The sequence below is a fragment of the Canis lupus genome, chromosome 14 (assembly GCF_003254725.2).
Source record: "Canis lupus dingo isolate Sandy chromosome 14, ASM325472v2, whole genome shotgun sequence".
Classification (NCBI taxonomy): Eukaryota; Metazoa; Chordata; class Mammalia; order Carnivora; family Canidae; genus Canis; species Canis lupus.
This window is the reverse complement of record NC_064256.1, coordinates 48,594,510-48,604,536: the sequence shown is the minus strand read 5'-3', so window position 1 is coordinate 48,604,536 and position 10,027 is coordinate 48,594,510.

The following is a 10,027-nucleotide window of genomic DNA, read 5'->3' as shown; positions in this document are numbered from 1 at the left end:
AAGAAAGAGATAACAAAAATAAGAATCATATACAAAAATTAGCTCCAAATGAATCAAAGGCTTAAATGTAAGAGTCAAATCTATAAAACCCATATGAGAAAACATAGGGATAAATCTTTGTGACCTTGGACTGGGCAAGGGCAAGGTCACAAAGATTTGTCATTACGTATGACATCAAAAACATAAGCAAGATAAGAAAAAACAGGTAAATTGGATTTTATCAAAATGAAAAACTTACGTGCTTCCAAAAGACACTATCAAAACAGTGAAAAGATGACCTATCGAATGGGGAAAAATATTTGCAAATCATATATCTGATAGCCTTGCATCTAGAGTATATAAAGGACCCTTGTAAATCAGTAATAAAAAGCCAATAATACAACTAAAATTGGGTAAAGTATCTGAACAGACATTTCTCCAAAGAAGATGTACAAATGACCAAGAAGTACCTGAAAAGATGCTTATTAACATCATTTGTCATCAGGGAAATGCAAATCAAAACCATGAGATACTATATTACACTCACAACAATGGCAGTAATCAAAAAGTCAGATAACAAGTGTTGGTGAGGAGATGGAGAAATTGCAACCCTCATATACTGCTGGTAGCAATTCTTCAAATGGTTGAACATAGAATTAGGATTTTACCCAACAATTTCACTGCTACGTATATACCCAAGAGAGATACAAAAACTTGTATACAAATACTAATAGCAGCATTATTTATGATAGCCAAAAAATATAGAAACGATCCAGACATCCATCAACTGATGAAGAAATAAACAAAATGTGGTTATCCATACCATGGAGTATTATTCAACCATAAAAAGGAATGAAGTACTAATTACATGCTGTATCATGGATGAGCCTTGAAAATGTTGTGTTAAGTAAAAGAAGCCAGTCACAAAAGCCTGTGATCCCATTTATATGAAATGTCCAGAATAGGCAAAACTCCAGAGATGAAGAGTAGATTAGTGGCTACTGAAGGTGGTGAAAGGTGTAAAAGGGTGATAGCTAAAAGAATATGGGACTTCCTTTATTTTTATTTTTTAGATATTTATTTATTTATTTATTTAATAATAAATTTATTTTTTATTGGTGTTCAATTTGCCAACATACAGAATAACACCCAGTGTTCATCCCGTCAAGTGCCCCCTCAGTGCAAGTCACCCATTCACCCCCACCCCCCGCCCTCCTCCCCTTCTACCACCCCTAGTTTGTTTCCCAGAGTTAGGAGTCTTTATGTTCTGTCTCCCTTTCTGATATTTCCTACCTATTTCTTAGAGAGAGAGATAGAGAGTTGGGGGCAGAATGGAAAGAGAGAGAGAGAGAGAATCTTAAGCACACTCCCCGCTAAGTAAGAAGCCCAAAGTGGGGCTCAGTCTCATGACCCTGAGATCATGACCTGAGCTGAAATCAAGAGTCAGGTGCTTAGCCAACTGAGCCACCCAGGAACCCTAGGGCTTCCATTTAACATGGTGGAAAATGTTCTAAAATTGACTGTGATAAAGCTTGCACAACTCTGGGATTATACTAAAAAATCATTAAATTGCATACTTCAAATGAGTGAATTATTATTTCAACAAAACTATTGCAAAAGAAAAAAGAAGAAAGGAAGAGAGAATAAAAAGGAATAAAGAAGCATTCACCATGATCTTGGACTGTTAGAAAACTCAAACTTTTTATCAAAAAAGTTTGAAACTCTATCAATGAAATTATCAATGAATTGAATGATATGAACAGCATGAAAAGAAAATGATCAAATGAAACTCGTTTCAACCTCTACTGCATTCTCAAGTCTTATATCCCATGATGTGACTTTTTAATGATGGGTTCTTACATAAGTGAGACTTTTTTCCCCTCAAGTAGAACTTTGATCCCTCATTACTTGCCTGGAAAATTGGAAGGCTCCAAGCAAAGTTGATGTCAAATGGCAGACTAGAAGATAGCATTTGTCACAATGTTCAATCTCCGGAGCTTAAACTTGATAGTATTTTTCTTTTCTACATGAAGCCAAGAACAGATTGTATAATCTCTCAGAATTTGATTTAAAAAAAATCAGTGGATCTTGAAAAGGAGATGAAAGTTTTAACCTTGGTATCAGGTATAGTAAGTCCAAAAATTAAATTCATTTCAACCTATTCACACTATTTAGATAATCAGTGAAGAATTGACCTGTAGGCCTGTGTTCTTTTTAAAAAATATTTTATTTATTTATTCATCAGAGACACAGAGAGAGAGGCAGAGGGCAAAGCAGGCTCCGCGAGAGGACTTGATCCCAGAGGATCACGACTTGAGCCAAAGGCAGATGCTCAACCACTTGCCACCCAGGTGCCCTGGGCCTGTGTTTTTCAAATTCTGCTCTATGGAGTCTTCTGTAGGAGGAAGGGAGTCAAGGAGGGTATGATTCAGGTTCTCCATCCAGAGAAGCTCTACATTCACCTGTTCTAAATATGGAGTTTCTGCTTAAGGAAGGGATTCTATGGCTAAACAAGAGTTGAAACATTCCATTTTAATTCAGAGAAGCATCCTGAACTTTCCCAGCCTCACAAGGTTTTTGGCAAAACAGGAGTCATGTTAAGGTTCTAAGTTTACTCACAGAGAAAATCCTACCAGTTCACAGAAGCCCTGCTTCCTATAAAGGACCTCCCACCCCAAATATTTCTCAGTCTCCTGGAGGCATTTTGCACACACTCAAGAACAAGTCATCATGCCTTTATTCATCAAGCATTAATTCTGTGCCTGGAACAATGCAGGTACCTGCCCGGTGTCAGGTAAGAACTTCCTGCCCTGCCCTTTCCCTTGACCTTTGTTCTTTTGGTCAGGCAAGACAACCATTTTCAATGATGAGAGAGCGAGCATCTTTCCAGTCATTTTTGACCAGCTACCAATAAAGAAATGCTATAACACCTGGAGGAAACACAGTTCCCCCTAATTCTTTCAATACAAACACATATTAACAAGATGTCCTAGCAGTTAAAAAAAAAAAAAAAATCTAAGGGTCACCTGGCTGGCTCAGGGGAAGAGCATGTGACTCTTGCTCTAGGGCATGTGAGTTTGAGTATAGGGATTACTAAAAATAAATAAATAAACTTTAAAAAAATAGACAATTTAATAGTTTTTTTTAAAAAATCTATACTGTCTTAGGTCAGAGGTAAAGCTAGATTTTTTCATCACGTAGCTTTAGACTCTGGAATTTCAAAGATTAATGGAATTTCGTTGTTTGTAGAATAAAAGGGCTTTTGAAATCTAACTCAAAATGAGCCGTTTCTGGTTTTATGTGGCATCTAACTAGCAGTTTCTGACTTGGCTTCATCCAGTTTCCCACTGAAACACCCATGGAAACTCAGAGAACAATGAACCCTTACAGACAACTCACCTGTCACTAGAACATGTATGGCACCAGCACTAACTCATTAGTGGAGTTAACATTTGAAGAGCTGAAACTGCATTTGGCAGAACCAAGGTAATATTTTATGATTGAAAAAGCCTTATCCCTACCACCCTGGCTCAGGGACCTGAGTCTCTCCCAGTCATCACTTGGATACATGTTTGGCCTTCACCTTCAGGAGGCCAAAACCAATATTTTCAGATCAAAGTATTTAGAAAAGATTGGGTCTTTTTATTTTTGTCTCTATTTATATTTTTGGCAATATCGCTTCTATATGCATTTGGCCAGTACTATGGTGACATTATCTTAAATTACGATACAAGGAATTCACTTTTGTGCCCTGCGAAGAGTAGACACTCAATTAATATTCATTGTTTGAATGTTTGTAGGAGTTTTAAAAAGTCAGTAGGACCCCACAATTCTAATCACACTTATACTTTAATTTTTAAAGAGAATGTAAAAATAAGAAAGAAAGAAAGAAAGAAAGAAAGAAAGAAAGAAAGAAAGAAAGAAAGAAGGAAGGAAGGAAGGAAGGAAGGAAGGAAGGAAGGAAGGAAGGAAGGAAGAAAGAAAGAAAGAAAGAAAGAAAGAAAGAAAGAAAGAAAGAAAATGTAGGCACAGGATTCTTGGATAATGGTTAGATAATTTTATAAAGAATTTTATCATGAGATTCAGCAAGAGCTTAGAGAAATACAGGAGTTAGTTGAACGAAGGAATAAACATTTAACAGCAAGGGAACTAAAATAGCCTTTGTTTATTAGTGACCTTCAAGGAATCAGCCCTGTGTCCTCTCCCCGCCTCACCAAAGCAAGTGTTAACAAGCCCACTCATTTGCTGGAGCCGAGCTGGGTTCCCTGTCAATGCTGCTGACACTGGAAGGAAAGAGAAATAATTACTTCTTAAAGCTACGCATTAATTTAAGCACTTGGGAAAATTCAATTTGTGAAAAATAAAGAATTAAATGGGAACAAAAGAAATACTGTGTTTCATGTCAGAATAGAAAGGTTAGAGATGAAAACTCAGTGAACAGAATGAAGTGTGTGGAAACACAGGGAGCTGAAACCGATGGGGAGACCAACCCCACACCGCAGCATGCTTGGCATGCAGCTCTCCACCTGTGGGTGTGGACATTACACTCTGCACACTGCTACCACCGGCTTCCCTCTGTTTAGACAAGGTGGAGAATGCTCACAAACCTCCTGACAGCCTGCTTGCTTTAGGAAGGACATTAAGATCATGAGCATAAGTGCTAGGAAACGAGAGGTAGCTCTGGGGACTTCTTTACCCTTTTCTTTAGAACCCTGCACTAAACTCCTCTGATTTCTATATATAAATTAACGTTCCTCCTCAGCTTTGACAAATAAACATGAAATACTAGATTAAAATGTTTTTAATGAAAAAAATGCTTTTATCTCTGCCATTTAAAGGTGCTTTAAAATACAGGTTTTATTATTATTTAAGTATGATAAGGCCACCAGGTCAGAAGACGACTGCCTCTGAAAAGATAGTTTGTTATACCTTTCGATCCCAAGAGGAGTGGGTATGCCAACGCCATGAAGAGCTACATAAAGAAAGCACCAGGGTCAGTCAGGAAGCAGAAGAAGAGAGGAAAATTGTGAGCCAGAGCCTGTATTTTGATTTCTGGAGGAAGGCATGGGCCTGGCATGATAAGCGGGCTGAGGATTGGCTAGTTTGGATAAGTTCAGTGGGTTCTGGGGCATAGGGTCTGTGCCTATTTGTATCTAATATCTAGATACTAGATATCTAGTATCTAGTCCTGAGGGGATTAGGGCAAGTGGATAGTGACCCAACTTGTGAAGCCAGAAGGAAGTGGTGGGGAGTAAGGGCTCTGGATTGGCTGGTTTGCATTTTAAAGGCATGCCCATTGGCCAGTTTTTATTCTCTCGGAATTGGCTAACCCCGGGAGTTATAGTCCCTTCAGGGTCTTCCAGGCCCCAGATGTAAAAGCATTAGAGCACTGAAAATAAGAGACATGGTTAATACAAAAGGCACTTACATAGATTCAGCTTACCAGAGTAGTAAACCAAGCATTTCACTTGACTTCCATTACAATGTAGAATTCCAGTATTGGAAGGTCGGGCTCCCTATAAATACAAAACCATAAAAAAAAGGTTTCAAACTGGATATGAATAAACTGCTTCTAATGCCAGGGAACCATCCTCATCTTTGCCCTGATGATTTGCCCTATCTGAGTACTAAGAAAAAATACTGCAGGAGGACGCTCATGCTTTATTATTGACCATTAACTTGTCACACCATGAAGAGAAAGGATGGTTTAGGACTGCAGATAAGAGCAAGAAGATTTTCTATCACAAGGTGGAAATCCAACCTAGTGCATCAATAGCAGGACCTCTTATCACTCAATAGAAGTTTAGAGCCTTGGAGAAATAGGCCTGAAGAAAATTACTTTCATGGAGGAGAAAAAAAAAATGACATCAGGTTATTGGTCCCAAATGGCTCATCCTAACCTCCAAAAATAAAATACAGATGAAGATGTCAGGAGAAGGGAGACATTCAACCACATTTAAAACTAAGACTTTCTACCAGCCTATTATTGGAGTTTGAAAAGAATGCTCTCTAGCACTAAAGCTGTTGGAATTGGATAGAAAAATACAATCAGTGGTTCATTCAATGAATGCCGGTTTGCCAAAAGGTAGGGAGTGCTTGCCTTCATCTTGCACAGTTTATGCCCTGGTTATTAAAATCCAAAGGGGGACTGTATAGATTTTTCTTCCTCTGGGATGAATAGGCAAGCAGAACAAAAACAGAAACATAATACGCCTGCGGGGGAAAAAAGGTATTACCAAAGGATAAAGAATGCCAAAACAAGAGATTGAGAACTCCAGAGGAAAAATAAGCCTCTGAAATGACTTTATTTCAGGAACTGAAGGAATTGTTAAAAACTGTCAACCTCAGCAGGATTAAAGAAGACATAACCTTCACGAAAAAGAAGCAGAAAAACAAAAAAGAAATAGAAGAGTCTGAGATGCAAAGGAAAATGGATAAGATAAGGAAGGCATTCAAGAAGACTGAAAACTCAGAACCCAACCATTATTGGGAAAAAAGTAAACTGCTAATTCAGAAAATCAAATCAGTGCTAGAGACGACAAGATTAAGAAACTCGGGGAAAACAGAGAGAGAATTAAAAAAATGTTTTAAATGACAAGAAAGAAAATGATAAATGTCTAGTACAGAAAATAGTCAACAGAATAATTATATGATGTACCTGAAGAAAAATCTAAGGGCAGAACAAGAACAAGAATCAGACATAAAGGGGATCCCTGGATGGCTCAGCGGTTTAGAGCCACTTTAGGCCCAGGGCGTGATCCTGGAGACCCGGGATTGAGTCCCATGTCAGGCTCCCTGCATGGAGCCTGCTTCTCCCTCTGCCTCTGTCTCTGCCTCTCTCTCTCTCTCTCTCTGTGTCTCTCATGAATAAATAAATAAAACCTTTATAAAAAAAAAAGAATCAGACATAAATATGTAATACTTTCAAAGACCCAAAAATGGGGAATTCAATCAATTGGGTTTATCACATTTCTAGAACTTAGATACATTCTGACAAAATTCTTGCTTTGCAAGAACTGTAAGAAAATAAAAAAAAAAATAAGCCTATAAATTGAAAAGTGGGTTATGGGCAACAGATAAAAATCAGGTTGTCCTTCACAGAGAAAAATCAGCCTTTTTCTCTGTGACACTAAATGCTAAAGGCAAAATATTGGCAGAGTTTTGAGGCAGAAAATTGAAATGTAAGAAGTTTATCTTTATGCAAGGTTGTCTTCTCTCAGGGTGAAGTCAACACAAAAAAATATTTCCAGAGTTGATGGGGCTCTGAAAATATATTATTAGCTCTTTATCTTTTTTAAAAAAGGTATGTTCCATCTGAATGAGAGAGAAACTGAAATAAAGAACTCAAGATTGTAGATTTAAAGTCAACCAATAATGATAGGCATCACTTAGTTCAAATAACTGTTGAAAATTTAGTTACAGTAGCAAATGCAATTGTAAAGTAATTTTTGACAAAAGAAGATTTTTATGACAAAAGAATAATTTAATTCTCAAAATCTTAATCAAAACCTTTACATTGTTACAAAATCTAGGAATTAGGGTGATTATGATAGAAAAGAGGGTTTTAAATTCCACATTTCATATAAGGAAGACTCAGAGGATTGCTTTTCATTCTTGATTTTGATGTAAGAAGATGACAGATATTTTATGTTTATCTACAAAAACCTTAAAGATAGCCAAAAGCATCACAAAATGCGCAACATAAAATCTTTAAATCAATGAAGATAAAATGCAGACATATTATGATGTGATCCTACTTTTAGTTCTAAAAATGTCTGTGAAAATCTATATGTAACATGGTGGCATGTATTTTTCCCAATTTTCACTGTTTTTGGAAGTGAACATCTATTAATTTTAAACATAGAAAGTGTTTCTTTAAAAGAGATGTCTCTCATATATAAATGAGAAGTTCACTGGCATTTTTTAACCAGTTTCCATGAGTAGCATTTATTTGCTCTCTGCAGTTCACCATCAGAACTGCCCTTATGTGCAAGAATCATTTAAACATTCCATGAGAGGGATGCCTGGGTGGCTCAAGGTTGTGCATCTGCCTTCAGCTCAGAGCAGATGAGCATCTGTTTTCAAATCAATCCCGTGGTCCTGGGATCAAGTCCCACATCGGGCTCCCTGCATGGAGTCTGCTTCTCCCTCTGTCTCTGCCTCTCTCTCTCCCTCCCTCTCTGTGTCTCTCATGAATAAATAAATTAAATATTTAAAAAAATAAATAAACATCCCATGAGAAAATGGGCTTAGTGCAAACTTCCAGTTGTACTTTTGGGGGAAAAAAATGAGCTGTCTCATTTTAAACCACAATTTTCACTAGATCAAACATCATTTGCACAACATTTGCACTGAGGTTGTATAGAGGGTTCTTCTTTTCTTTAAGTCCTAGAATGACCAACTACTCATGGAGATGAGTAGATCTAGATAGTGATCTCTTACAAGCCCAAGACTGTACTACTCAGCCCAGAGCCTGGTTATATGTTTGTCACATTCAAGTGAAATGAAATGATATAAATGAAATTGTTCTGCTAGATGATTGTTGCTATCACCATGTTCATTCTTCTTATTGGTCAAAAGGTACTAAGCTCACAGCCTCAGATTTCTGTAGTTGCATCTTGAGCCATTCCAAATTATTCCTCCCTCCGTGTTTTTTTTAAAGTCTTTCACACCTGCAAAACACAGGTGGTGTTTGTTACTATATATGCTTTTAATTACCAGTAGCTTAAATGAGCCATAGTTGTGAAATTGCATTTTCTGCTTAAATTTAAAATTCTTTTTCCATCATCTGATTTTATTTAGGTTCTGACTTTTCTTCCTCCAAGTTCTATGGCTCTGCATTAATTTATTTTCTTTAGAGAACTTGTTTGAGCTAACAATTTAAACATGGCATACTTTTTCATACCCCCAAGCCTTTGTTCATGCTGTTTACTTGGCCCCAGTAGCCTTTTCCCCCATCATCTTTATACTAATCTGAATTTTGATATCATCTCCTTGATGAAGCTTCTTCACCTATAGGTTTCCTTGCACATTGTACAGTCATTATAATATTTATCAAGTAGCTCAGGGCCTGTGTCTCCTTCATATCAGCCCCATTCTTACTTAGAACACTAGAAGATATGTGCATTTGGTAATTTGATAAGCCCAACTTATGGAGAGTTGTGTGTGAGTCCTTCTCCCAGACTCCCAGGATATAATATTGAACAGGTAATGAACTATGACATGGTAGTCTCTTCCTGGAGCTCCCAAGCTTATCTAATAAGATAATGATTAGTTTTGACAGAGCCATGATCAAAATAGATGGAATCATATACGTAGAGTGTGTATATGTGGGGGGTCTACTTTACATAGGTAGTCAAGGCAGACCTATTTGAGGGCAAACTAAGGCCATGGTCCAAAGTACGAGAAGGAGCTAAACATGTAGAAACCAGGTAACTGCCTTCCAGGCGGAGAAACAAGCCGATGCAAGGGTCCTGGGAAGGCATAACCTTACTCTTTTCAAGGAAAAGAAAAAGGTTAGTTTGTTTCAAGCAAGAGGATGAGAATCACTCCCAAGGGAGAAGATGGCATGAGCTGTCACTTAGGCAGAGGGACCCAGGTAGTGATGGTCCTGCAATCAGCGGGAAATTTTGATTTAATTCCATTAGTCATTAGTTACTATTCAAGAGTTTTAAATAGGGAAGTGATATTACCTCATTTCTATTTTTAAAAGAAATGAAAATTCTTCACTGGGGAAGTAAATTGGCATAAGACATGGTTTGGGTGGATAGTAGTGCCATTTCCTGAGGTTGAAAAGAAGGTGGGGCAAGGGGTGTTGGAGTGATTGGGTGGAAGACACTGTCTGTTTGAAAGTGGAACCATCAAGTAGGTAGGAGGATGTGTGAGCTTGCAGTTCATGAGAAGCGTCTGGCTCAGAGATTTAGTTTGAAAGATATTCTCATATACATGGTATTTACGTCTAGGGGATAGGAATGGATTATTCTGGAAGGAATGGTGTAGGACTCAGGCCAAGTCCTGAGGCAACCAAATGTTTGGAGGTCACATGGAA